At 32.9% G+C, this 25680-nt stretch overlaps 1 protein-coding gene across 6 annotated transcripts in view; it reads left to right on the top strand.

The window, feature by feature from the left end:
- The window catches only part of RALYL (RALY RNA binding protein like), a 658122-nt gene that overhangs the window by 269626 nt on the left and 362816 nt on the right, over positions 1–25680 (top strand). The gene's annotated exons all lie outside the window — the stretch shown is intronic.

The raw sequence follows: 25680 nt of genomic DNA, 5'->3' as shown, positions 1-25680 counted from the left end.
TATTTGCTTGAGCACTCAGTATTCTAATTGAAAGCCCTAGAAAAACTGAGTCACGGCACCACTTAGGCTCTTGGTCTGAAATGAGGCCTGTTATCATCCAATAAAAGCTTTATCCATATCTTAAAATCCTACTACCTGTGCTAGTAGGTACAGAACTGATAAGTACCGCGTCATGGTACAGAAAATTGTCTCTGATCACTACTCTCAAGCATGCATGTGGAGGCAGAACAAGAGAGGAAACCTACAGGATCTCTTGCAAGGCTTCACTCAATTTATTCACTCAAGTCCAGAAAACTAGGAGCAAAGTATGGGTTTTTACTGTTCACAACATTATGACTATACCTACTAGTAACTCTGTGTTATTTAATGAATCAAAATTAGTTAACTGGCTTACCAATTTAACTACTCTTTCCTGATATATGAGGGGTGTCCAGAAAGTATCCAGCAATTATGTCCATGTATCCATTGTATCCATGGCCGGATACTTTCTGGACAGCCCTGGTATATGTGCAAGTAGAGCAGAAAGAGTAGAGATTGGGTAGGGAAGGTAACTTTCTACCTTTCATAATATACTAAACTTTCAAGATTTATAAGTGGGGACAGCATTGTATTAACCATATGTTTTCTTTTCTTTCATCTATATAATACATAAATTTTCAGAAAAGGAAATAAATAATTTTCAAGGTTTTTGTCTAATTTTTAAGATTGCTTTCATTTTTGACTAGTACAGAAATCATACAATTCTTGTTTGCTGGAAGACAGCATAACTCCATTATAAGTACTAATCACCAAAGGGCCCATATGATTATCTTGTGTCCTGTAGAAGCAAGTGTAATATAATGCACAGATATATAAATTATAAATTCATAAAAGAGTTTCATGGTCCAAATGAATACATTTGCTTTAATTTGTGAGTTGTAGACTGTCATCATCCTAGGATATTATTTCCATTATATGATTAGCTCTTCAAAATTCTAACTACTTTATTGAGCAATATCAAGTACTTCTTTTTATATTCAATGTCACTATCTGTGATTGAATTGAATTATAACCATTTTCATAATTCCATTAATTACTTACTTTTACTAAAAAGCCTCATTGCAGCTACTAATGGATATCCTTTTAAGGCTTGTTAACTTTGCACCTCAAATAAAACACTAAATGCCTGATAGCAAGATATACTTCTAACCTTCCTAATATTGAATGCACTCATTATAATATTTCAACTTATAGTGAAGAAAGTAGGAGGTGCTTGAACTGCTATATATTTAGTTTAATCCACATTTTTATAGACCTCTGTAAACTTTGTTGTTATTTGTATCCAAATGAAACTGCCTTTTCCTAGTATAGTCTTTTAAGAGGAATAAGGTAATGATGACACACTTTTCAGTAGACTCTCACATATTAACAAAGAGGTGAAAGCAAATTATAAACAATGCTATGAAAGTTGAATTGTTAAATTTCCTGAGAAGTTAGGAAAAATTTTGTTTAATTCCAAAAGAACAAGTCCAAAAAATATCCAGCATGACAAAAATATTTATAGTGTTTTGTTTGTTTGTTTGTTTTACCTAATTAAAATTACAGTTGACCTTTGAACAACACAGGTTTGAACTGCACAGATCCACTCATATTTGGATATTTTTTAACCAAACATGCACTGAAAATAAAGTATTTGCAGATGAGAAACCCACGTATCCGGACGGCTGACTTTTCTTATACGTGGATTTCACAGGGCTAGACTCCAGTATGCCTGGATCCAGGATCCAGATTATGGTATATGGGGGGGGTGGGGGAGATAAGGGGCGACCGCAGTTAACCCTATTTATTCAGGGAATAGAAGGTCTTTTGCTGATGTTTTCTCTTTCTGTGCTACATTATCAATCCATGCTTCCTTAGTTAAATCTTCATTAAATATCTACTGAGGACCAGTGTTATGAATAAAAGGTGGATGTAACATGGAGAATATGTACCAGCTGTCTTAAGTAACATACTATTATTTTCTTTAATCACTTCTTTAAACTAAGATATTTATTCTTGTTGTCCATAGAATACTGGTTTGGGGAAAATGGGAGTAAAAATTAAGTTAGTGCAGTGTGAAGTTTATTAGCGTATCTTGAAACAAATTGGGGAAAGTTGCAAACAGCTAATAAGATCTGAAAATTATTTTTAATTTTAAATTGTATTTGCCAATATTACCGCGTTTTAACCAGCTAAACAGTTGGGGATTTTAAGCATTGAACAGAGACAACATATACCTACTATGTAATGTGTTTCCACAGTGTGATTTGTGAGCTTCCAGGCAAAGCAAAGTTGGCTCAGAAGACGTTAATGGTGTTTTCTCACATTTCCAGGGAAAAGGTCTAACCCTGCACTCCAGTGAATTGAAATATCGTAAAACACATTGGCATTTCTTGAAAACAAAAAGCAAACAAACAAACAAAAAAAACCATCCCCTTGATTTGAGAGTTAATAATGGTACTTTTAAGTAATTTATTTTCTACCACATCCAGGACTTTATGAAGCAGTATAAATTTATTTCTATGTATGTAATACTTAAAGCAACTTTCTATAAAAGAGAAATATGATAATTTAGAATATAATTTTTAAAATGTTGCAAATGGCTGCTTTTCAATGTCTTTTAGAGTCACAGTGTTTATTTCCCAACCTTTTTTCTGGCCTTTTACTTCATGACATCTGGTAAACTTTACTGATAATCAAGGCTGAATAACTTATAACATCTACAATCAGTATGTAATCAAATCTGATGAAAAAACATTTACACACGCTTATTACATTCCTGTATATATATTTTTAAATGAACTGTTTTTTAAGTGCTGCTATTTAAGACCTTATCTTGTAGCTCTTGAACTGGAAATGTTCTTTTTGTTATCAATGTTCTGGTGCAAATAGGAATATTCAAAATTAATCTGGTACTGGTGGTGGCATTTCAAATCCAGATCCTCATGTTTATTTTGTTTGTCCTTGTTTCCCGTCTGATAGTGATTTGGGGGTTAATATGAATATTTGTAGGAAAAACTGCATTCTAAGGAGTTATTTCTAAATACTTGGCATCCAAAATGTTACTAAATGAAAATTAATTGCTTTTCATAAAAAAAGGACATTTTACAAGACTGTGTAATCATATTAGAATAATGAGTGTCCTCACTAATGGAAATTAAATGTGATGCTGGGTGTTCTAGCAGTGTGGCCTGGGATATAGGTCTGCATGTAAAACTGTAATTTCTATCCCTGCTGAGTAGATTTTGAATCTCAAAATAATTAGTTCTGTCAAATAATTAATTTTGTTAACAGGATTAAGTAGAGAATATACAACCTTGCACACATATATTATAATTATTTGGAATGACAAGATGATATAAAACAATAATCTTCAATTCTGGCTGTCAAACTTGATCAAATCATTTCTATTAGTACTTTTGAGATTGATGTTAATAACCTTGAATGTAACATGTAAGTCATTGCCTGTAGTGCCATTTACATATGGAATATTTATCATAGTCATTGAATGTGCTTTGGGTACATGTATGTGTGTGTGTTCTCATGTGCCTGTTTGTAGGAAATATCGCCATTTTTTTACAATATGCTGGAGTTCACCAGGAGGTTATTCTACACTAATATTCAAATTTTAATACTATTTCCTAAAGCTCTTTTAAAGAGTACAACAATGTAATTGTGTGTTTCTTTTGCTCTCCAAAGTTGGGAGTTGTATTTTAAAAATACATATTTAAAAAGAATACATATTGTTTGTCCTCCAAATATCATTACACATCCAATTTAACTTTCTACATAGACTTTCTAGAGCACTGGAAGAGATAGAATCATTTCTTAAGATAGACTCACATATATACACAATTTACCGTAATCAAATAGCCGATGTAATTCTCTATAAAACTGAAAAGTTTGGCAATATTCCAATGAAAATTATCAAAATACTTCCTATGTGACATATTCTGGAAGTTTATGGTCATTGCAATAAGATATAAACATGATAATATATATTAGAATGATTGTTGCAGACAGTATGAATACCAATATGTACAAACTGGAAAAACCAGTAAGATAAATATGAGTGTCCAAAGGAGTAAGATAGTATTGACATGTGTCTATATTTAACTCTATATTTATGAATTTTGGGGTATCTCTCTCTCATAAAATGAACATATCTGGAAATGGCTACCACGTGGTTATTTTTAAAACTATTCAGGCAGTTCTTTCATACAGCCAGGGTTGGGACCTAATAAGTACTAAAATTTTACCGAAGAATTAAAAATGTAGCCCTTAAACCAATGAAAATATACCAGCCATACTTCCAGAGGCAGGGTGGACTATTGTAAAAATGTAGATCTCTTCTCTAAATTAGTTTATAGTTCCGATGGTAATCCAATCAAAATAGCACTTTTTTTTATAATTTTGCAAATTGCAAATAATTCTAAAATTTTTATCAAAGAGTAGTTATATTTCTATCTATTATTTTGAAAGATTCAGTAAGATTAGATGTTCGCACACATACATATATATAGACAGACACCCATAAAATAACATAATCCTGATGAATATAAGAATAGATCATATATTACAGGATACATTGTATAGTAGTAGCTAATCAAGTAACTGTCCAATAAGTAATGCTGGAATAGTTGTCTACTTTTAGGGAAAACATCACAGTAAGTCTCACTTGATAAGAAGAAAATCTATAAATCCCAAATATACCTTGACTAAGTCCTTTTTATTCTAGAAACCCATATGAAGGACAAAAATCAAAATACACAAAGATGTACACCTAATTACTGTGTGTAATAAGAAAAAAATAAGCAATTTTAAAAGTTCAATAGTAATTAAATTCATACAATTGAATGTAAAGTGTAAAAAATAGAATACAAAAGTTGTCTTTATTAAAAATGACTAAGAAATAAATTGGAAGGAAAACATAAAAGAACTAATTATATTCTTTTGAGGGTTTTTATCTGTGCTTTCAATTTTTTTTCAGTTTTCATGTTTTTTAAACAAACATGAATTTCTTATTAGACAAAAACAAAAAATCAAATTATATTAGCTACTATTTATGGAGTTAATTCATAAAAACTTTAAATTTCATTTAATATCATAAAATTACCTAAATAAATGGCTTTGTAAATTTTGAGATATGGGAAGACAATAACATTGAAATGCCCTATTTCTTTAATTTATATGTGTGTGTGTGTGTGTGTGTGTATTTTAATTCAGCACTCTTTAAAGAAACTGGTAAAGTAATTTGGAATATAATTTGAAGAGTAAACTCAAGAAAAAAATTTGAAAAGAAGGAAGAATAATGAAGAATCTTTTGACTCATTAATTTTAATATCAGAATAATAAGAAATGTTGGCACAGAAATAGAGAAAAATATTTACAAGAATAAAAATTCCAGAGAAATATCTAATTGCATTTGATTATTTAATATGCAAAAATGTTTCACTTGTTTTCAATGAATGAAATGATAGTATAGTTAATAGATAACATTGAAATGTTGGGCCATCCATCTATAAGAAATCACTTCTATTTCTAAGCTTATAAAAATAATGAAAACAAAACAAAAATATACAGAAGGTTGCAAATACCTAAAATTAAAGAGCATATAATAAGTGTTAGAAAAATGTAGGAATATTTATTAATGAAGACATGAAACCCAGATGATTTAAGGAAAAAATTAATATATCTGACTTCATAAAAATAAAAATTTTTTGCTGATGAAAGTCACCATATGTTACTGTGTTTACTGTGCAAAGAACACCAAAAATCTATAGGAAAAATACAATCAACCCAATTTAAAAGTGGATAATGTCATTTAACAAGCAATTCAAAAGGAAAAGCAGATGAATAATAAACATGAGATGATGTTGAAAATCATTAATAGGTAATGTAAAGGGAAATAATGAGATATCCACTTCACCAATCAGATTGGTAGAAATTAAACTTTTTTTTTTTTTTTTTTTTTTTTTGAGACAGAGTCTTGCTTTGTTGTCCAGGCTAGAGTGAGTGCCGTGGCGTCAGTCTAGCTCACAGCAACCTCAAACTCCTGGGCTCAAGCGATCCTACTGCCTCAGCCTCCCGAGTAGCTGGGACTACAGGCATGTGCCACCATGCCCGGCTAATTTTATATATATATCAGTTGGCCAATTAATTTCTTTCTATTTATAGTAGAGACGGGGTCTTGCTCTTGCTCAGGCTGGTTTTGAACTCCTGACCTTGAGCAATCCGCCCGCCTCGGCCTCCCAGAGAGCTAGGATTACAGGCGTGAGCCACCGCGACCGGCGAAATTAAACTTTTAATAATATTTAATACTTTTGTGGGAATAAGGAAATGAGTACCCTCACACAATTTTGGTTGAACTATAAGTTGCTATGAATAACAATTTGGGCGTTTAATAGAGCAACATCTACTGAAATTTAAAATATGCATATAATTTTACCCCATAATCACTTTTGATAATTTTTCTACATAAATAAATACACCAATATATTAAAGATACATATACCAAATATTTTTAAAATATTGATTGGGATGCCAAAAAAACCATTCTTGAATAATTTTCATGGTGGTTATATAAGGGAAGGGTTAAACAAATTGTATTTCATCTGTTATAGGAAATATTATAGAAGAATTAAAAAGAATGAGTAACTTCCTATGTAATGCCTAATGGATGTCCATATCACATTGTTAAGTAATGTGAGCAAGTTGCACATAACATATGCAATATGAGGCTCGAGGGTCTTAGACAAATTATGGAGTATGGAGATACAGAAACAGACACATACTCACTTAATAAGTAAAGCTATGCTAATTTTCAGATTTTATTAGTCAGGGATAACAAATCAATACGGCATAGTTCACACATACTCCTTTCACCCTAGAGTCATGAGCTGAGAGATTGGAGACACTCAATTTTTGCCACTCCCACACCCTACCTTTTCTCAACATATAAATTACCAATTGGGAAGAATTTATACCATCATTCTATGTGATGCTTTGTTTGGGAATGTTACATATATTGGGCTATCCCATCTCATGAGCCAAATTCAGAATCAGCAGCACCTCATTACCATGTTAGGGCAGAAAAGAAAGTCAAATGTCATGTGTCCATCAACAATGCATCTGCCTCTGTCTTTTCAGCATCCTGGGATTCCCATTTACCATCAATCAAGATTGAATCTTTATTCAATGTCTTCATTTCCTTTGTTCTGAAACAGTTTGATTTGGGCTTCACAATTCCAGAAACATTTCCCTCCTCCATGAAATGTTTTGTTTATAAATTGTATACATTCTATTTATGTTTATATGTGCTTCAGACAAGATGAACAAATACACATTAAAAACTTAACAATTCGATCTGGGGAGGGAAAACATGTTACTAGTGGAAGGAAGGGGTCATTTTTATTTATGCATTTTTCTGGGTCGTTTTACTTGTTGCTTACAAAACAATAACTTGTATTATTTTTGTCAGTTAAAAATATTTTCATGAAAGTAAATAACTAAAATAAAAAGAGACTTGTGCAGAGTCTAAAATTTTCCAAAATTTTAGAAGATTTCCATTTTGGAAAATTTTAGAAGATTTAATATTAAATGAAAACAACTAAAATTGCATATGATTAGAAATATTTTAAAAATTGTAATCTCAAAATAGAATAAAAAGTTAGAAATGCATTAAAATTTTAACAATAGCTATTATAAGGTGATGGTGTTAAAGAGGTAAGTTTCTTAAAAAATGTACATAGTACCTGGCATGGTACCTGGTTTAGGATGGATATTTTGATTTATATTGTTATTTTTACTCACATATAACTGTCATTATGTATGTTAAGTTTGTTTTTCTGGTTTTGTATTCTTTATATTTGCTAGTATATTATGACACTAAATTCCATAATTGCTATTATTAAATATAATTGTAGCAGTGACAAACAAAACACTAATAAAATTGACCGTGACAGAATACCATTACCTGGAATTTCTGGTTGGTTTCTAAGCATCATGATTACTTTTCACTTATCAGCTCTGTTCCAACTAGATCACTATGCTGTTGCTAATATTTTAAATGTTAAAAGTACCCAGATTTTGTAAAAATTGCCTTCATCTCCACTCCAGCTTAAGAGGAAAGTGATGCCATTATCTCAAACACATTGTACAAATAGGGCAAATGAAAGTCAAGGGAGTTAAATAACTTTCCAAAAAGACATACAGCTGATGAAAATGTCATTTGAACCAAGGCCACCTGATTCCAGGGCCTATGCTTGGAGTATAATTCTATTTAATGCCTCCAAATTTATAACTTAAGTCATAGAAATTGAGACTTTTTCCAAATTTGATTTCTTTTATTATTTATTACGTACAAAGTTTGCAATTCAAATTATTGTTTTCTAAAACACTAATAATCAAAATGTTTTGTGAAGTATTAGATTATTAGATTTTTCAGGTTCGGAAATGTATTTAGTGATGTGCTAAATGAAACAATGATTTTTCTTATCAAAAGGAATTTGTGTTTAGTTTTTCTGCATATCATAAGAATTTAAGAAATGGTTTTCAAATATAGTAAAGTAATATAGTGGGTCATGATAGACTAATTTCCAGTTACTTTGTATTTTATCTAAAATGTGATTTAAATTATGTAGCAAATTTAAAAAATCATCCTGTAGGAGGTTCTTGTAGTATGCTACTTTTAAATAGTGTAGTTGAGCTAGAATACAAATAAAATTTTACCTGGTTGAAATATCACTTTTTGATTGAATCCTTTCAGCCTAAACAAATCTGCTCTTTAAATTTTGACGATAACAGATATTTTGCACTCTTGTGAAGGTAACAAAGGTAATATAAGTTTCTACATCTGACATCTGTCACACGGTAGAGCTCAATTTAACCAAAAATTGTACATACTTATGTAATCAGAGTGAGGCTGTCATCTAGCTAGTATTTATCTAGAAAGTACTGTATATACTTTGACAAACTGTACAGTTTTTTTCATTGACGTGGTAAATTAACGGTGGAGTTAGCATAGGTCTACCACATCTTCTTTTCTTAAAATCAACAACAACAAATTCTCAATTACTGATATCCCCAAAGCCTATTCATCCATCAGATATAAAAATGTAATTATTTGAGTGTAAGGTTCTGTTTTGATTTTTCCTTATTGTCTGTAGATGCACAGAATTAAATTCATAATTTTGGGTTTGTGAAACATGAGCAAGATTAGTTCATGCATGACCCACTTTATTATAATTAATAAATTAATTATTAGATTCCAAAGTCTAGTTATGTATTCTGTCAGCGTGCAGTTTTGCAGCATGCAGGCAACACACAAAAATTGTGGCTGGGTGAGATAAACTAGTAGGCTTCCAGTCAGAAATTCAGGCTGTGGAGTCTGGTCAGTATCTTACAATTAGGAGGAAATAAAAAGATCTACTTAACTACAAAGTATATTAATTTGCCATCAAGGATGGATTGTCACATCTCATTAAGCACGTAGGGTTTTTTTGTCCCTTGTTGCTCTGCAACACAGGAGATAAGTTTGGATGACTTTACTGCTAACAGAGGTTTATTTTTCCCTACAATGGTAGGGCACATGTTGGACATAGAAAAGTTCTTACCCTGTGTCCAGAGAGATGAGCTATAGCTAACCACTCTGGACACTGTTATAGACAATTACAACAAGTAGTTTACTTGAGTTTACATCAGGGGTCCTCAAACTTTTTAAACAGGGGGCCAGTTCACTGTCCCTCAGATCGTTGGAGGGTGCACACTGTGGGCCCGGAACGAGTCAGCTGCTAAGCAGGACAGGCAAGGGCAGCAAAAACACCCGGAAGGCCAGATAAATGTGCTGGGCAGCCCACATGTGGCCCGCGGGCCATAGTTCAAGGATGCCTGGTTTACATTTTATACAGTACAGGTCCTGATGATAGTATATTTACAATTCGCTGAAGCAGAATTGTAGATTTTTGCTCTGGCAGGCCTTGGATACATTGCTAAGCCTTCCTAAAGGAGGAAAAGTAAGGGTATATTTTATGAGCTGATACCTGGCAGTAGATTAATGACTGACATGTCTAAGAGTCTATGTCCAAAGAATTTAAATAAACACTTGTTAGCTTGATGTATTACAGTCAATGTGCTGTTGTTGCTATCATTGTAAAGGGAAATAATTCAGAAAAAGAAATTAAAAGAAGGCACGTTAGACACATGAAAAGGTCATACAGTACTTCAGAAACACTATGTTTTAGAGATTCTTAACCTCGTAGCTGGGTGATCGATATGACTGAACTTTGACCCTTGGTTGCTTTCTAAATAAAACAGCACCAATAAAACAAGTCCCATCTGCTTCACGAGGCTATTATAAGAATCAAGGAGATGGTATTAGTGAAGCATTTTGTGAGATTCAAGTTATTATATGAATTTTAAATGTAAATACATTGAAAATCTTGAAATGTACTATAATGTATCTACTAACCATTAACATTTATTATGCTGGTACTGTATGCCAAGTACTATTCAAATTATCTGCATAATTTTTTTTTAAAAGCTGAATTTTTCAAAGTTTTCCCTGTGATGGAGTATTTGTCTCAGAAAATGTTACCCGTTCTACTTGGAGGCAGTCAAGAATACCGTATTGTTAAGCATTTGCCTGAGATTATGCTTCTCAGGCTACTGCCACACCCATTACAACAGACTGATGATATATTATAAAAATTTTAATAAAAGAGTTCAAACAATATTTTCAACTCAGGTAGACATATTTTATAGAATTTAAAGATTAATTGTAACTAGGGGTTTTTTTTTTAAATAGAATGGTTATACGTGAATATGTAAATGAACATAATAATGACTATTTTTCTGAATAAATAACTAAATTTGAGATTCCAAAAAGATTTTCCTGCTTATACATTTACTTGTTCACCTACTTTTAGGCAAAAAAATGTATAGCATGCAAAAAAGATATTTGGTTGGAGGAAGAAAAATTTTTAAAAATAATAACATGTATTGTATGCTAAATTTATTGAAGTAAGGGGATACCTCCCTGGATGAACACGTCCTTTGAGATGTTTGGGTTGATGCATTTGATTTAATTGTCTGGGTAAATTTTTTTCCTCTTACTTTCAATGTGTCATAGAAAAATGGAGTGCTTCAAAAGGAAGAATCTTCTGAGAATAAGAAGTTGAGTTAGATTAAATGCATCAGTGTTGCTCTGCTACCTTGTCAAATCTTCCAGTGTTGAAATTTTGAAATAAATTGTGCTCCTGTATAAGACATAATAGCATGATGGAATTGAATGAGGCAGATATGTTTTTTGCAGATATTTTCTCCAGTCTGTGGCTTGTCTTCTCATTCTTGACATCTTTGCAGAGCAGAAGTTTTTAAATTTAATGAAGTCCACTTTATCAATTATTTCTTTCATGGGTCATTGTCTTTGATGTATCTAAACAGTCATTACCGGCTGGGCGCGGTGGCTCATGCCTGTAATACTAGCACTTTGGGAAGCCAAGGCGGGAGGATTGCTTGAGCTCAGGAGTTCGAGACCAGCCTGAGCAAGAGCGAGATCCCGTCTCTACTATAAATAGAAAGAAATTAGCCAAACAACTAAAAATAGAAAAAATTAGCCGGGCATGGTGGCACATGCCTGTAGTCCCAGCTACTCGGGAGGCTGAGGCAAGAGGATCTCTTGAGCCCAGGAGTTTGAGGTTTCTGTGAGCTAGGCTGATGCCACGGCACTCTAGCCGGGGCAACAGAGTGAGATTCTGTCTCAAAAAATAAAAAAATAAAAAATAAACAGTCATTACCAAACTCAAAGTCATCTATATTTTATCTTATATTATCTTCTAGGGGTTATAGTTTTGTATTTACAGTGAGGTCTAAGATCTCATTTGAGTTAATTTTTATGGAGGGTCTAAGAACCATATCTAGATTAATTTTTTTAACATGATTGTTCAGTTGCTCCAGCATAATATTTCTTTTAATTATCACATGGTGGTATATTCATTATAAAAAATAATCAAGCAAATATACTTTCTATAATAAACATTGTGTGTACATAGACTTTTCTCTGTAATATTGCCTTTGCTGTTTTGTCAAAGACCCAATTAATTATATTTAGTGGATATATATATATATATATATATATCTGAGCTATCTATTTTGTTCCATTTATCTATTAATATTTGTCCATTCTTTTGTCAATACCATGGTCTTTAGTACCATTGCTTTACATTATGTCTTGAAGTCAGGTTGTGTCAGTCCTTCAACTCTGTTCCTCAATATTATGCTGGCTATTCTGGGTCTTTAGCTTCTCCATACAAACTTCAAAATCAGTCTGTAGATATTCACAAAATAACTTGCTGAAATTTTTAGTGGGATTGCATTGAATCTATAGATCAAGTTGGGAAAAACTGATTATCTCTGCAGTATTTATTCTTCCTATATATGGACATGGAATATTTCTCCATTTAGTTGTTCTTATTTGATTTCTTTAATCACAATTTTGTAGCTTTCCTCATATAAGTCTTGAATATATCTTGTTAGATTTATACCTGTGTAGTAAATGTAAATGATATTGTATTTCTAATTTCAAATTCCATTTGTTTATTGATGCTATATAGGAAAACAATTGAGTTTTTAATATTAACCTTATCTGCTGCATCTCTGCTATAATTGTTTATTAGTTCCGGGAATTTTGTTTTGCTTTTTGTTTTTGTCACTTCTTTCAGATTCTCTACATAGATAATCATGTCATCTGTGAACAAATAATTTTATTTTTCCTTCACAATCTGTATACCTCTTCTTTCTTTTTCTTGTCTTATTTGCTAGGATTTCCAGTATAATGTTGAAAAGAAATGGTGAGAGTACACATCCTTGCCTTACTTTTGAGGATTGTAGGAAAGTTTCTGGTTTCTTACTATTAAGTATAATGTTAGCTGTAGGGTTTTTGTAGATTTTCTCTTATCAAGTTGAGGAAGTTTCCCTCTATTCCTACTTTTCTTGGAAGCTTTAGTATGAATGGATGTTGGATTTCCTAAATTTTTTTTCCTGCATCTATTGATATGGTGATTTGATTTTTTCCTCTTTACCCTATTGATATGATGGATTACATCATTTGATTTTCATGTTGAACCATCATTTCACACCCAGGATGAATCCCACTTGCTTGTGGTATATAATTATTTTTAGACTTGTTTTGGATTGCATTTGCTAACTTGTTGAGGATTTTTGAATATATGTTAATGAGGGATCTTGGTTTGGAGTTTTGCTTACATGTAATTTCTTTGTCTGGTTTTGGTATTATTATAAAGCTTGCTGCATAGAGTGAATTAGGAAGAAGTACCTCTGCTTCTTTCTCCTAAAAGACATTCTAGACAATTGGTATAATTTCTTGCTTAAAAGCTTACTAGAAGTCTCTAGTGAATAGATTTGGAGATGGTGGTGCTTTCTATTTAGGAAAGATTATTAATTATTGATTGAAGTTATTTAATAGATATAAACCTATCCATATTGTCTATTTCTTCCCATGTGAGTTTTGATTGATTATGTCTTTCAAGGAATTGATCGATTTTATCTATCAAATTTGTGGGCATAGAGTTGTTCATAGTACTCATTTATTATCCTTTTTATATCCATGGGATCTATAGGATGCCCCTCTTTCATTTCTGATGTTAATAATTTGTACCATCTCTCTTTTGTTCTTAATTGGTCTTCTTAGAAGTCCAATTAATTTCATTAATTTTACTGATCTTTTTGAAGAATCAACTTTTAGTTTCACTGACATTTTTCTATTGATTTTTTTTATTAATTTTCTGATTTCTGCTCTTTTATTTTTTTTTTCTTTTTCTTGTGTTGGATTTAATTTACTCTTCTTTCCTAGTTTCCTGAAGTGAAAACTTAGACAATTTACTTTAGATCTTTCTTCTTTTCTAATGTATGCATTTAATACTACCAATTTCCCTGTGCTTTCACTGCATCCCACAATTGTTGATAAGTTATATTTTCATTTTCATTTAGTTCAAAATATTTTTTAAATTTCTCTTCACATTTCTTCTTTGATTTATGTGTTATTTAGAATTTTGTTATTTAATATTCAAGTTCTTGGGAATTTTTCAGCATATTTTTGCTATTGATCTAGTTTAATTCCCTTGTGATCTGAGAGCAGACGTTGATCATTGTATCATTTCTATTTCATTATATTCTTTTTTTTTTATTATTTTGAGACAAGAGTCTTGCTCTTCTTGCCCAGTCTAGAGTGCCATGGGGTTGGCCTAGCTCACAGCAACCTCAAACTCCTAGGCTCAAGAAATCTTTCTTCCTCAGCCTCCTGAGTAGCTTGTACTACACGTGCGTGCCACCACGCCCTGCGAATTTTTGTTCTATTTTTGGTAGAGATGGGGACTCACTCTTGCTCAGGCTGGTCTTGAACTCCTGAGTTCAAACAATCCCGCCTTGGCCTCCTAGAGTGCTAGGATTACAGGTGTGAGCCACTGTCCCAGCCTATTTCATTATATTCCTTAAGGTGTATTTTATGGCCCAGAACGTGGTCCATTGTGGTGAATATTCCATGTGAGCTTGATAGAATGTTATTGGATAAAGAAGTCAATAGATGTCAGTTATATTCAGTTAATTGATGGTGGTGTTTACAACTATGTGCTTATTAATTTTATGCCATCTGGATCTGTACATTTTTGATGGAGGGTATATATTGCTCTATTTTTGATAAGAATAATCTTTTAAGTATAACATTATATTACTCAATCTGCCAAATTTCCTATGTTAGGTACTCACATGTGTGCCAAAATATAGCACTAGTAGAATGTTAATATTGTTACACCTCCCTATCATTTATAGCATTGTTTCCATGGGAAAATATCCACAACATTATAAATCAGGACATTAAGGGTGTCTTCCTTCCTTATCTGCTTCCTCTAGCTAGTGAATTGACCTTGAGAATGAGAATGATATAGAAGTTTCTGTAAGTCAGTGGGTTTCAACTTTCTTTTTGTTCGTGTACCTTCTGAGATTCAGTCTTATCTCTATCAAAAAAAAAAACAAACAAAAAAAAAACAAAGAGAAATTGCTCAATTTGAAAGATGGTGGAGAAATGCAGAACTACTATACTTCCTACCTCTACATCCCTACCAAGGTACATACTTTCCTTCTTCCCCAAGTTTGAGAAAGCTCTGACCTCCACTGAGTACATTTTTAAAGTAACTATTCTATTTTGTTATTGTTGCTCTTATTAATATTACTTTTGGCAGACAGATTATAATTGTATACATATATGGAGAACATTGAGATGTTTTGATGTGTGTGTACAATGTAGAATGGTTAAATCATATCAATCACCACATTTACCTATTATTTTTATGGTGAGACATTTGAAATTTACTCTAGTTATCTTGAAATAAGCAATATATTAATATTATTATTGAGGATAATTACCCTACTGTGCAGTGAATCTCAAAACTTATTCTTCAAGTCTATCTGAAACTTTGTACCCTTTGATAAACAACTCCCCATTCCCTCACCCCCACCTCCAGCCTCCAGAAACCATCATTCTGTTCCCTATTTCCATGAGTTCAACCTATTCTGCTTTAAGTTATTAATTTCCTTCTTTTAACATGGGAAATAGCAAGCAATTATGCTTTTCAAAGACAGTGTTGAAGTTTAGGTTTCTAATGAGACAGAGCACCAGGCTCTCAAGCTAGTCTGCTGGAATTAAACCCTAGGCAAATTGCTTGAAATCTCTTCTTCAGTTTCCATTGATGCCTAGTATGGATGACATAGAATTAAGAGAATTAATAATATCACATCCTTAAGCAATGCCTGGAACATAGTAAATGTTTAATAAATGTTAGCAATTTATTTTTTTATTTTATTGATACATAATATTTGTACATATTTATGGGGTACATGTAATATTTTGTTACAGGTATAGAATGTGTAATGATCATATCAGGGTATTTCGGATACCCATCACCTTGATCATTTATCATCTTTGTGTTAGAAACATTTCAAATCCTCTCTTAGATATTTAAAAATATATAACATATTGATGTTCATTATAGTCACCCTACTCTGCTATCAAACATTAGAATTCATTCCTTCTATCTAACTGTATGTTTGTACCCATCAACCTGTCTCTGTTTATCCCCTTCCATGCTACACACACACACACACACACACACACACACACACACACACACACACCCTTCTCACTCCTTGTGCAATATCATTCCACTCTCCATCTCCAAGAGATTACCTTTTCCAGTTCCCATACATGAGTGAGAATATGCGATATTTGTCTTTCTGTGCCTGGATTATTTTCCTTAACATCATAACGCCCAGTTCCATCCATGTTGCTGCAAATGACAAGATTTTAGATTTTATTCTTGTTTTATGGCCAAATTGTATGCCATTGTGAAAATATATGTTTTCTTTATCCATTCTCCATTGGCGGACATTTAAGTTGATTCCACATTTTTCTTACTGTGAATAGTTCTACAATAAACATGGGGTGCGGGTATCTTTTTGATACAATGATTTCCTTTCCTTTGGGTAAATATACCCAGTAGTGGGATTGCTGGATCAAATAGTAGTTTTATTTTTACTTTTTGAGAAGTCTCCATACCGTTTTCCATAATGGCTGTACTAATTTACATTTACACCAAGAGTGTATAAGACTTTCCTTTTATTCGTATCCTATCAGCATCCATTATTTTTTTCTTTTTGTCATTCTTTAGTCATTCTGACTGGGTTAAGATGATAATTCATTGTAGTTTTGATTTGTATTCCCTGGTGATTAGTGATGTTGAGCATTTTTTCATATACCTATTGGCCAATTGTATGTCTTCTTTTAAGAAGTATCTATGCAGATCCTTTGCCCCACTTTTTAAGGGGATTAGTTATTTTTTTACTGTTGAGTTGTTTGAGTTCTTTGTATATTCTGGATATCAGTCCCTTCTCAAATGATTAGCTTGAAAATATTTTCTTCCATTCCACAGGTTGTCTCTTCACTCTCTTGATTGTTTCCTTGGCTGTGCAGAAGCTTTTTAGTTTAATGTAGTCCCATTTGTCTATTTTTGTTTTTATTGCCTATCCTTTTAAGATCTTAACCATAAAATTTTTGCCTAAACCAATCTCCTAGAGTATTTCCCTTATGTTTTCTTCTAGTAGTTCTGGGTCTTACATTTAAGTGTTTCATCCATTTTGAGTTCATTTCTATATATAACAAAAGATGGCAGTCTAGTTTCATTCTTTTGCATATGGATATCTGGTTTTTCAGTACTATTTGTTGAATAGCATGTCCTTTCCTCAAGGTAGGTTCTTCTCAAAAATCACTTGCTTCTGGGTCCTCTATTTTGTTCCATTATTGTATATGTGTGTTTTAATACAAATACCATGGTATTTTGATTACTATATGCTTGTTCTTTATTTTGAATTCAGGTAGTGTGACACCTCTCACTTTTTTCCTTTTGGTCACTATTACTTTGGCTATTCATATCTTTTTTGGTCTCATACAAATTTTAGGATTTTTTTCTATTTCTGTGAAAAAATGTCATTGGTATTTTGATAGGGGTTTTATTGAATCTGTAGATTGCTTTAGGTAGTACAGTAATTTTAACAATATTAATTATTCAGATCCATTAGCCTGGGATATCTTTACATTTGTTTATATCATGTTCAATTTCTTTTATCAGTAGAGATCTTTCTTTGTAGAAGTCTTTCACCTTCTTGGTTAAACTTATTCCTAGGTATTTAATATTTTTGTTAGTTATTTTAAATGGGATTGCCTTCTTGATTTTTTTCAGCTAGTTTGTTATTGGTGTATAGAAACACTACTGATTTTTTGTATATTGATTCTATATTCTGCAAAATGTTAGCAATTGTAGCTATTAGTATAATTTGATTAAGCCTTTTGTTTTTATTATTCTTTTATTTCTAAAGATATGACAGATTGAAAATCATATAAGAAAAAGCCATAAGCACAAGTGAAGTATTAAAAATTCTATAAGTACATCCAACTAAGAGGGACAAATGTGCAATCTCACATAAAAATTTATACCTTGGTTAAGGATCCCAAGGTTTAAATCCTCTGGATTGGCCTTTGTTGCTGGCATTTAATAATCATTTATAACTTTTTATTATCTTATTACATTTAAATAAACTTTTATTGGTTTGGTTTTTTGAAAATTATGCATATGTTCTATAATTAACTTTCCTATTGGTAATCACTGTAATAGATGTAAATTTGTTGAGTCATAAAATATAAAATATGGAAGAAAATATTAATGAAAAGTTTTCTGTAAATAAACTCCTTCTTTGAAGATAGGAAACACTGATGTTGTGACATCCAGGTCTTCTGACTCACTTTAGCTTTACAAAGTAAGGAAGTACAATGGTGCTTCTAAAAATAATACCACAGGAATCTGTTTTCATTGAAGAGTCTTTTGAATGTTACATTTTGGGTGGTCTCCAGCATGTTTAAAATTTAAGAATAGGCATTTTACTTAGTCCATTTGTGCTACTGTAACAAAATACCTGAGATAGGGTAATTTATGAATAATAGAATTTTATTTCTCACAGTTCTGGAATCTGTGAAGTCCAAGATCAAAGTGCTGGCAGGCTCAGTGTCTGGGGAGGGCCCAGGCTCTGCTTCCATGATGCCACCTTGAGCATTCTGTCTTCACATGGCAGAAGGGATGGAGAGGCACAAAGGTCTTGCTAGTTCCCTTCAGCCATAAGGTCACTAATCCCTTTCATGAGGGCACTGCCTCACTAATCATTCCCTAAAGTCCCTACCTCTTAATACTATCACATGCAGGTATAAGTTCCAATGTATGAATTTTGGAGGGACACATACCTTCAAACCATAGCAACATCAGTTTTGTCTCAATCCAAGAATAGGCATTATGTGGCCCCTTAATCCAAATTGTGATCAGCCTTTGTGTGAATTGTTGCCTCCAGGTGTGGGCTACCTTAGTAAGAGGCAGGGTTTTGCAGGTGCTAGTATTATTATAGATGAGAAAGTCCTCTAGAGAGCCCTTACAGATCCAGCAGATGGCTCTCTAGAAGTGGCTTTTATATGCAAAGTGTTTTATAGAACCTTAGGGATAATCAGATAACACTACAAATAATGCCTACTGAATATGCAGTAGGTAAAAAGAGTATCAGCACTCATTTAAAAATCATTTTGGTTTTTGGACTTTCAAGCCTATAAACCCTACTTATGTAGTTGCAATACCTATGTTTTTCTATATAAATCTTTGCAAAGCTGAGATCATAACTGATTGTGTTTATGATTCTAAGTGATATTTAATTTTACTGTACTGAATAAAATTTACAATTATTAACTAAACAATAGGTACATAGTGGTAGTGCTTATTTCTAAATATCTTTAGTACAAAACAAGCTTTTCTTTATGTGTGGAAGGAACCACTCCCCACCTAATTTTTTAAATAGCTCTACTTTCCTGTTTAAATTTATTATCTATAGTGGATGCTAGCATGTGTTTGTGTGAAAAAAGTTTTTATTTACTATTTTAAAATAATGAGACCCATTCCAAGTAGGAATTGCATATTTCTTAATTCAGTAATGAATTTAAATAATATTCCCAAAAACTGTGAAAAGGTTTAAAACCATACCATTAATAATAGTAATCAAAAATATTTGTTACATAGTTCTGATTGTGCTTTTGTAATTACAGAAATATGATAATATCTGCCAGATTGTGTATTTCGACCTGTTTAATTTACATGGGCACTTCTATTTGAGTTAGATTGTTGGTCATGTCAGATAAGACAATGATTACTGTCTTTGCCTGTATAGGACAAAAAGCCTTGTCTGTATGAATTGTATAAAATTAAATAAATCTTCAGTTGACACAACAGGGAAAAAACATATTTCTTGCCCCTGAGGTGTGACAGATCCTTTTATAAATGTTAACCTACTAGAAAGATGTTCTCCTCTGGCAGAATCTCTGACTGCTTCTGTCAGGAATCTTGACTCTCAACAAAGTTCATCATGTGATTATTGAAGGCAATGGGTTTACCAATGAGTACTGTTTTTATAAATTTATCTCAAAATTATAAACAGAAAATAATCCAAATGCTATTGGCCTGGTTTTCAGGGGGTGTGAGAGTGGGTGAGGGGTGGTAGTGTTAATGTAAATGAATATATTTACTTTGAATTGGTGATATCAGTAAGAACTAATAATAATTAATAGACATCTTTCTACCCAGTCATTCATTTTTTAGATGATTACATACACATTTAATGAACTCAGCAATGATTAAGTACCTAATACGTTTGAAATTGTGATCTAAATTATATAAGACAGTTAAAATGTATGTTACATACAATAATGTATAATATATGTCATTCCTGGATTTAACTTAGTAAGAAAAATAATGCAAATAAGAGTGAGTGGAAAAATAGAGATCAGAAGTAGTTCATTTTGTTCCTATATTTTTTTCTAAAATTATGTAAAAGTCAAATGTAGAGTCAGTTTATATCCCTATTTGCAAAATTTTGTATGACTTACTGCCCAGATATTTCAATTTAATAAATGAAACCCCAGTCTGGAGAGGCTGTTTTTTTGTTCCTGTTTTGGAGCTACATAATCTGTCTTGGCACTACAGTTTGCATCATTTTAAATAACAGTGTTCTCTGAGAATAATTTATGTGTGAAGTTCATTTTGAAACTCTTCAGTGACAACTCTATTGAACCAAAATTGATGTCAACAAACCAAGCAAAGGTTACAAGTCTTTTAAATATGAAGAAAGGATAGTCGACAACTGCAAGTAGGAGACTCAACACCGTTCTCCACTTTGCTAGCATAAATTTCCCTGGTTATAAAGTCCTCATTAGGATATCCCAGTGCAGATAGTATCTCTGTTCAGGGTGGGGCTCTCTTCAGCTGGGGATCCAGGTTTTCATATCGGTTCAAGAGTCATAGAGCTGTTCTGGACATCCTGTCTTGTTAATTTATTACAGATATTTGTAAACTATAAACCAGCTGTATCAGTGTATGAGGGAAATTTACCATGTGAATATTAATTTCTATCTATCTCCTCAGCTCAGAATCTAATAGGAGCCCATACAGCATATTTCTGAATAAATACAGCAGTCGTCATAGAATTGGCCAATCTCTGGAATCTGACTTTCCCTGAATGTTACCCCTTTAGACTGTATTATTATTTGTAATGTAGCAGTGTGTCAAATTTGTAGGAGAAATTTCTAACATAAATTGTCAAAAAGATCACTGGCAAACACTGCAACCCAAGTACATGAAATGTATAAACATTCTAGATGAAGCTTAAATTCATCCTGGCCCTTCCACACGCTCTATCACTGGGTTTGCTTGCAAAATCAAGTAGTCAAAGAGAAGATACATAAAACATAGAAGTCATTCCTCAGAGTTTATGTACAGACTCAAACACCAGAACTTCTATAACATCATGTCCTGATTATGTATATACCAATGATGCCCAAGGGCTGGGTCATAATACCAAAGGAAAGATACCTGTAGAATTGCAACTGCTCATAAATGTAAGGTAAATATCAATTAAGGCTGTGATATGTCATCTGTTTAATTAAAACACTCTCCGGTAACGCTGATTCACGCACACGCAAAAACTGTTGAGACTGTGCTAACTTGCTAACTTAAAGATTACAATGATATCAAATAAAATATTATTAGAAGCTGTGTCATATCCCCAGAGGCCCCTGCAATTGCATTTTGGGAAGGAACTGCCGTAAAGCACTAGGAATCAACGTCCAAATCCAGCTTCAGGAAAAGTTATCAGATTACTAGAAAATTGCCTCAGAATGTGCAAGTATTAAAAGGGGAGATGTAAATCATCCTTGGATAAGCCCAATGTACCTGTAAATATTCAAATATCATTTCCACTGAAGGAAAATAATTTAGGGCATGAATTTCCAACATTTCCATGTATTCTGAATAACTAAGCTAACATTTTAAAATCACTCCTTATGTGCCCAATACTGTCCTTAGTGTGTTACTACATCTCATATAAACCTCTCAAAGGTCATATCAGTAGTTCCTATTACCATTATTGAATTACAGATAGAAATCCGAAGATTGGAGGGCCAAATAACTGCTCAGAGTTACTCAGCTAGAAAGGCAATACTGAGCCTAGACCTTGTTTGCATAACCCTAATTGCTAAAAATTCCTAAAAACTAAGGTATATTTAGTTCCTAAGTTTAAAAATCTTATATATTAAACTATATTTGTGAACATTAAAACCAAATGAAAAGTCTATGTTGAGAAACAAAATTCTGCTGACTTAAGACACTTTGGCATAGTTATCTCACACCTACGGTCAGTCGTTTCTTTTACTATTCCTACAGTAAGATCTTAACAAACCTTAACCTTTACTAAGCTTATGAATGGATGAGAATTAACAATAACACTGTAGTGTTTGCTCCAAGAAGGACATCCATAATTTTTAATTTCTGCATTCCTTATAATTTTCCAATGTTTAACACAGTAACTGCTATGTGAGTTGTATTTAACTCATGCTAGTTTTGAACCTGGGGCCTCATGAAGCAAAACCTGGGCAAAACCCTGCAGTTGGTTTGTGAAAATCTTACATGTTGATGTTCTTATTGTTATGATTAATATTGCCAAATTAATTCTAAAAATGTGTATTAAATGAATAGTAGTTCCATTTCATTTTTCATTAAATTAGAAAATATTGTTTTGTTTTCGAAGTTTTTATTCTATTTTTGTAATAAAACACTGTGTGGCCAAAGGAAAAAAATTATTTTTCTATTGCACAGTCAGTGTGCTAAGGGAGATTCTGCTTTATATAACTAAAGAGAGAGGAGAACTGGAAAGTCTTGGATATCATCATAGACTATCGTATCGATAGAGATAGGATTTATTCCACCAAAGAGAAATTATGATCTGAGTCAGTTATTTGCAATAATGCATCGCTAGGTTTTATCATTTATGACACTACATCTGCATTCATAGCAGGAATGTGTAAACAAAAACTTTATCTGATCCAGACATACAATAGGCATTTTCACTATATCATTTTTATTTTCTACTTAATATAACCACGAACATGCAAGTTTGTAGGAGGAAATTTACCATTGCACCTATTGTTGGGCGCGTACTTCTACTTTAAAAGAGTACAAGAAACTTCATGGGACTGGGTGTGGTATTTAAGGCCTTTCACTCGAATGCCAGTCTTCCAAAACTGCATCAATTATGATTGAAAGTTGTTCGTCTCTGCAGGCAGTTTAGTAGCTTGCATGAAATCACTTAGTGGTCTAAATTTAACTCCTGAGGGAACTGTCATGATTGACAGTTTGAACAAAGAAGACAAGAGTGGAATGGACTTGTTAACTAGAAGTAAGTGAATTTCTCCTATGGGCATGACAATGTTTACCTTCTGCAATTTAGCTTTAAGTGACCTGAAAGTTTTAAAATGGAGAAAGATGTTTTATTCAGGGAAAAAACAAGGGGGATAGAGCAGAATTTTATTTCCATGAATCCACACGAACAATCCTCCTAATATTTCTGCATTGCTGGCATCATGCAGTGTAAGAAATGAACATAATGATGCTTTTGCCTTGATTCTCCATATTTGCTTTATTGAACTTCTTTAATGTGAACTATATCATACCATTTATTATTAAATGTCTCATAGACGAAGGTGAATAAAAAGATATGTGTTTTCTAGTCTATTTTATATTATTTCAGGGAAACTCTAGCTGGCATTTGTGGACTGGTGGATCTTATAATTTCTTTAAAAAAATAGGAGAACAGTTTCTGGACATTCTCAAAATACTTTATCTGCCACTCTTAATATAAATCACAAAGTAAATCTTAGCAGTTTCTGGCTGTTCCCTTCAACATGACATGAAGAGTTATGGTGGTAAAGAACCCTCTCAATGTAGAATCTTTAGGCATTGTAGTGCTTGGTGTCTTCCATAAGTAACTTGGAACACTATTTGGAAATACTCCAGATCCTAGAGAAAACAAGGGAGAAAATGAAACCCTTTCAGTAATCAGTTTGGTCAATGGGAGCTATTCCAGTGCTTTGTGCTTATTAAATATAAACTAACTGTTGCAGAACTGTTGTTAAGATAGTTTTAATGATCTGTAGACAGTCTTTTATGATTCAAAATCTCCTAAATAAAATATCCTTTTAGCAATATCTACAACAGACATTAAAAAAAGAAGGGTGACGTGAACAAAGAATGAAGGTGACTCTGATTACTTCTGCCCCACTTTATTCTGACTGCCCAGTCCCAGCCCAGTAAGGAGTATTTTCAATTAGGTTTTGATTTCCACAGGATGCTGTTGACCAGTCACAGAACAAGGTAATGGAGCCTCATGGTCCCTGGCCTTCTGCCAAATATTGGTTCAAATAGCAGTCAGTGACGTAGGGTTGTACCTGTCTTTGGTGCCCTCTCCTTCATAAAGTAGATATGACACCAGCATCTCCAATGACTCCAAAGAAGCTTGTTTCTTAATTGTTCCATTTTCTAAGACGCTTACATCACAAGTGGGTACTGACCCTGATTAACCTATTTCTTCCAGTTAGGTAAAAAGAGTCTAATTATGGTTGGTTTGACTTTTCTATATAACTCAAAGCAATCTTACTAGGTCATGTCGACCAGTGGAAAATTATTATGGAAGCATAATTGCAGTCATTATAGTTCGACAACATGTGTGACTAAAGGTCCATTTTGCAGAGGAAAAAGCTTTTCCAGGATATCACATACCCTAAATTTCCTGAAATTATATCAATTTGGTCACATTTCACAGAACATGAGTATATTTTAGGATAATATCTTGAATACTTCTGAGTTACACTGCCATATGGTTTTATCTGTTTGAGTCCTTTTGTTTTTAAAGTAGATATTTTTTTTTCTTTGTAGAAACTTCATTGGAATATTCTGATCAAATTTAGTGATTGGATACATAGACATTGTTTACATGATCCTTGATAGAATGACTATAACACCAATCACAATGTCACTAACGACTTACAGGAAGCTTGTTCTATTTCCCCAAAACTCTGAAACCACAAATGAGTCCTTACTGTTGCACAATGTGAACTTTTGTTGACTGAATTGTGTCCTTTCTGAATTTATATATATATCTATTTTTTTATTTCGGCATATGATAGGGGTACAGATTTTAAGGTTTCAATAAATGCCCTTTCCCTCCTCCCCCCACAAGTCTGAGTCTCCAGCATGACCATCCCCTAGATGGTGCACATCTCACTCATTATGTAGGTATATACCTCCCCTGCCCCCCTGCCCAATACCCTATTAGTGTAGTACCTATGTGTCCACTTAGGTGCTGCTCATTTAATACCTGTTTGCTGGTGAGTATATGTGGTTCTTGTTTTTCCATTCTTGGGATACTTCACTTAGTAGTATGGGTTCCAGCTCTAACCAGGAAAATATAAGATGTGCTATATCACCGTTGTTTCTTAGAGCTGAATAGTACTCCATGGTATACATATACCACATTTTATTAATCCATTCTTGGATTGATGGGCACTTGGGCTGCTTCCACAGCCTTGCAATTATGAATTGTGCTGCTATAAACATTTGAGTGCAGGTGTCTTTTTTGTAGAGTGTCACTGGATCATTTGGGTAGATGCCCAGCAATGGG

This window comes from Microcebus murinus, chromosome 7 (genome assembly GCF_040939455.1).
Source record: "Microcebus murinus isolate Inina chromosome 7, M.murinus_Inina_mat1.0, whole genome shotgun sequence".
In the NCBI taxonomy this organism is placed as follows: Eukaryota; Metazoa; Chordata; class Mammalia; order Primates; family Cheirogaleidae; genus Microcebus; species Microcebus murinus.
The sequence above is the reverse complement of the archived record's forward strand: the minus strand, read 5'-3'. Positions and strand labels throughout refer to the sequence as shown.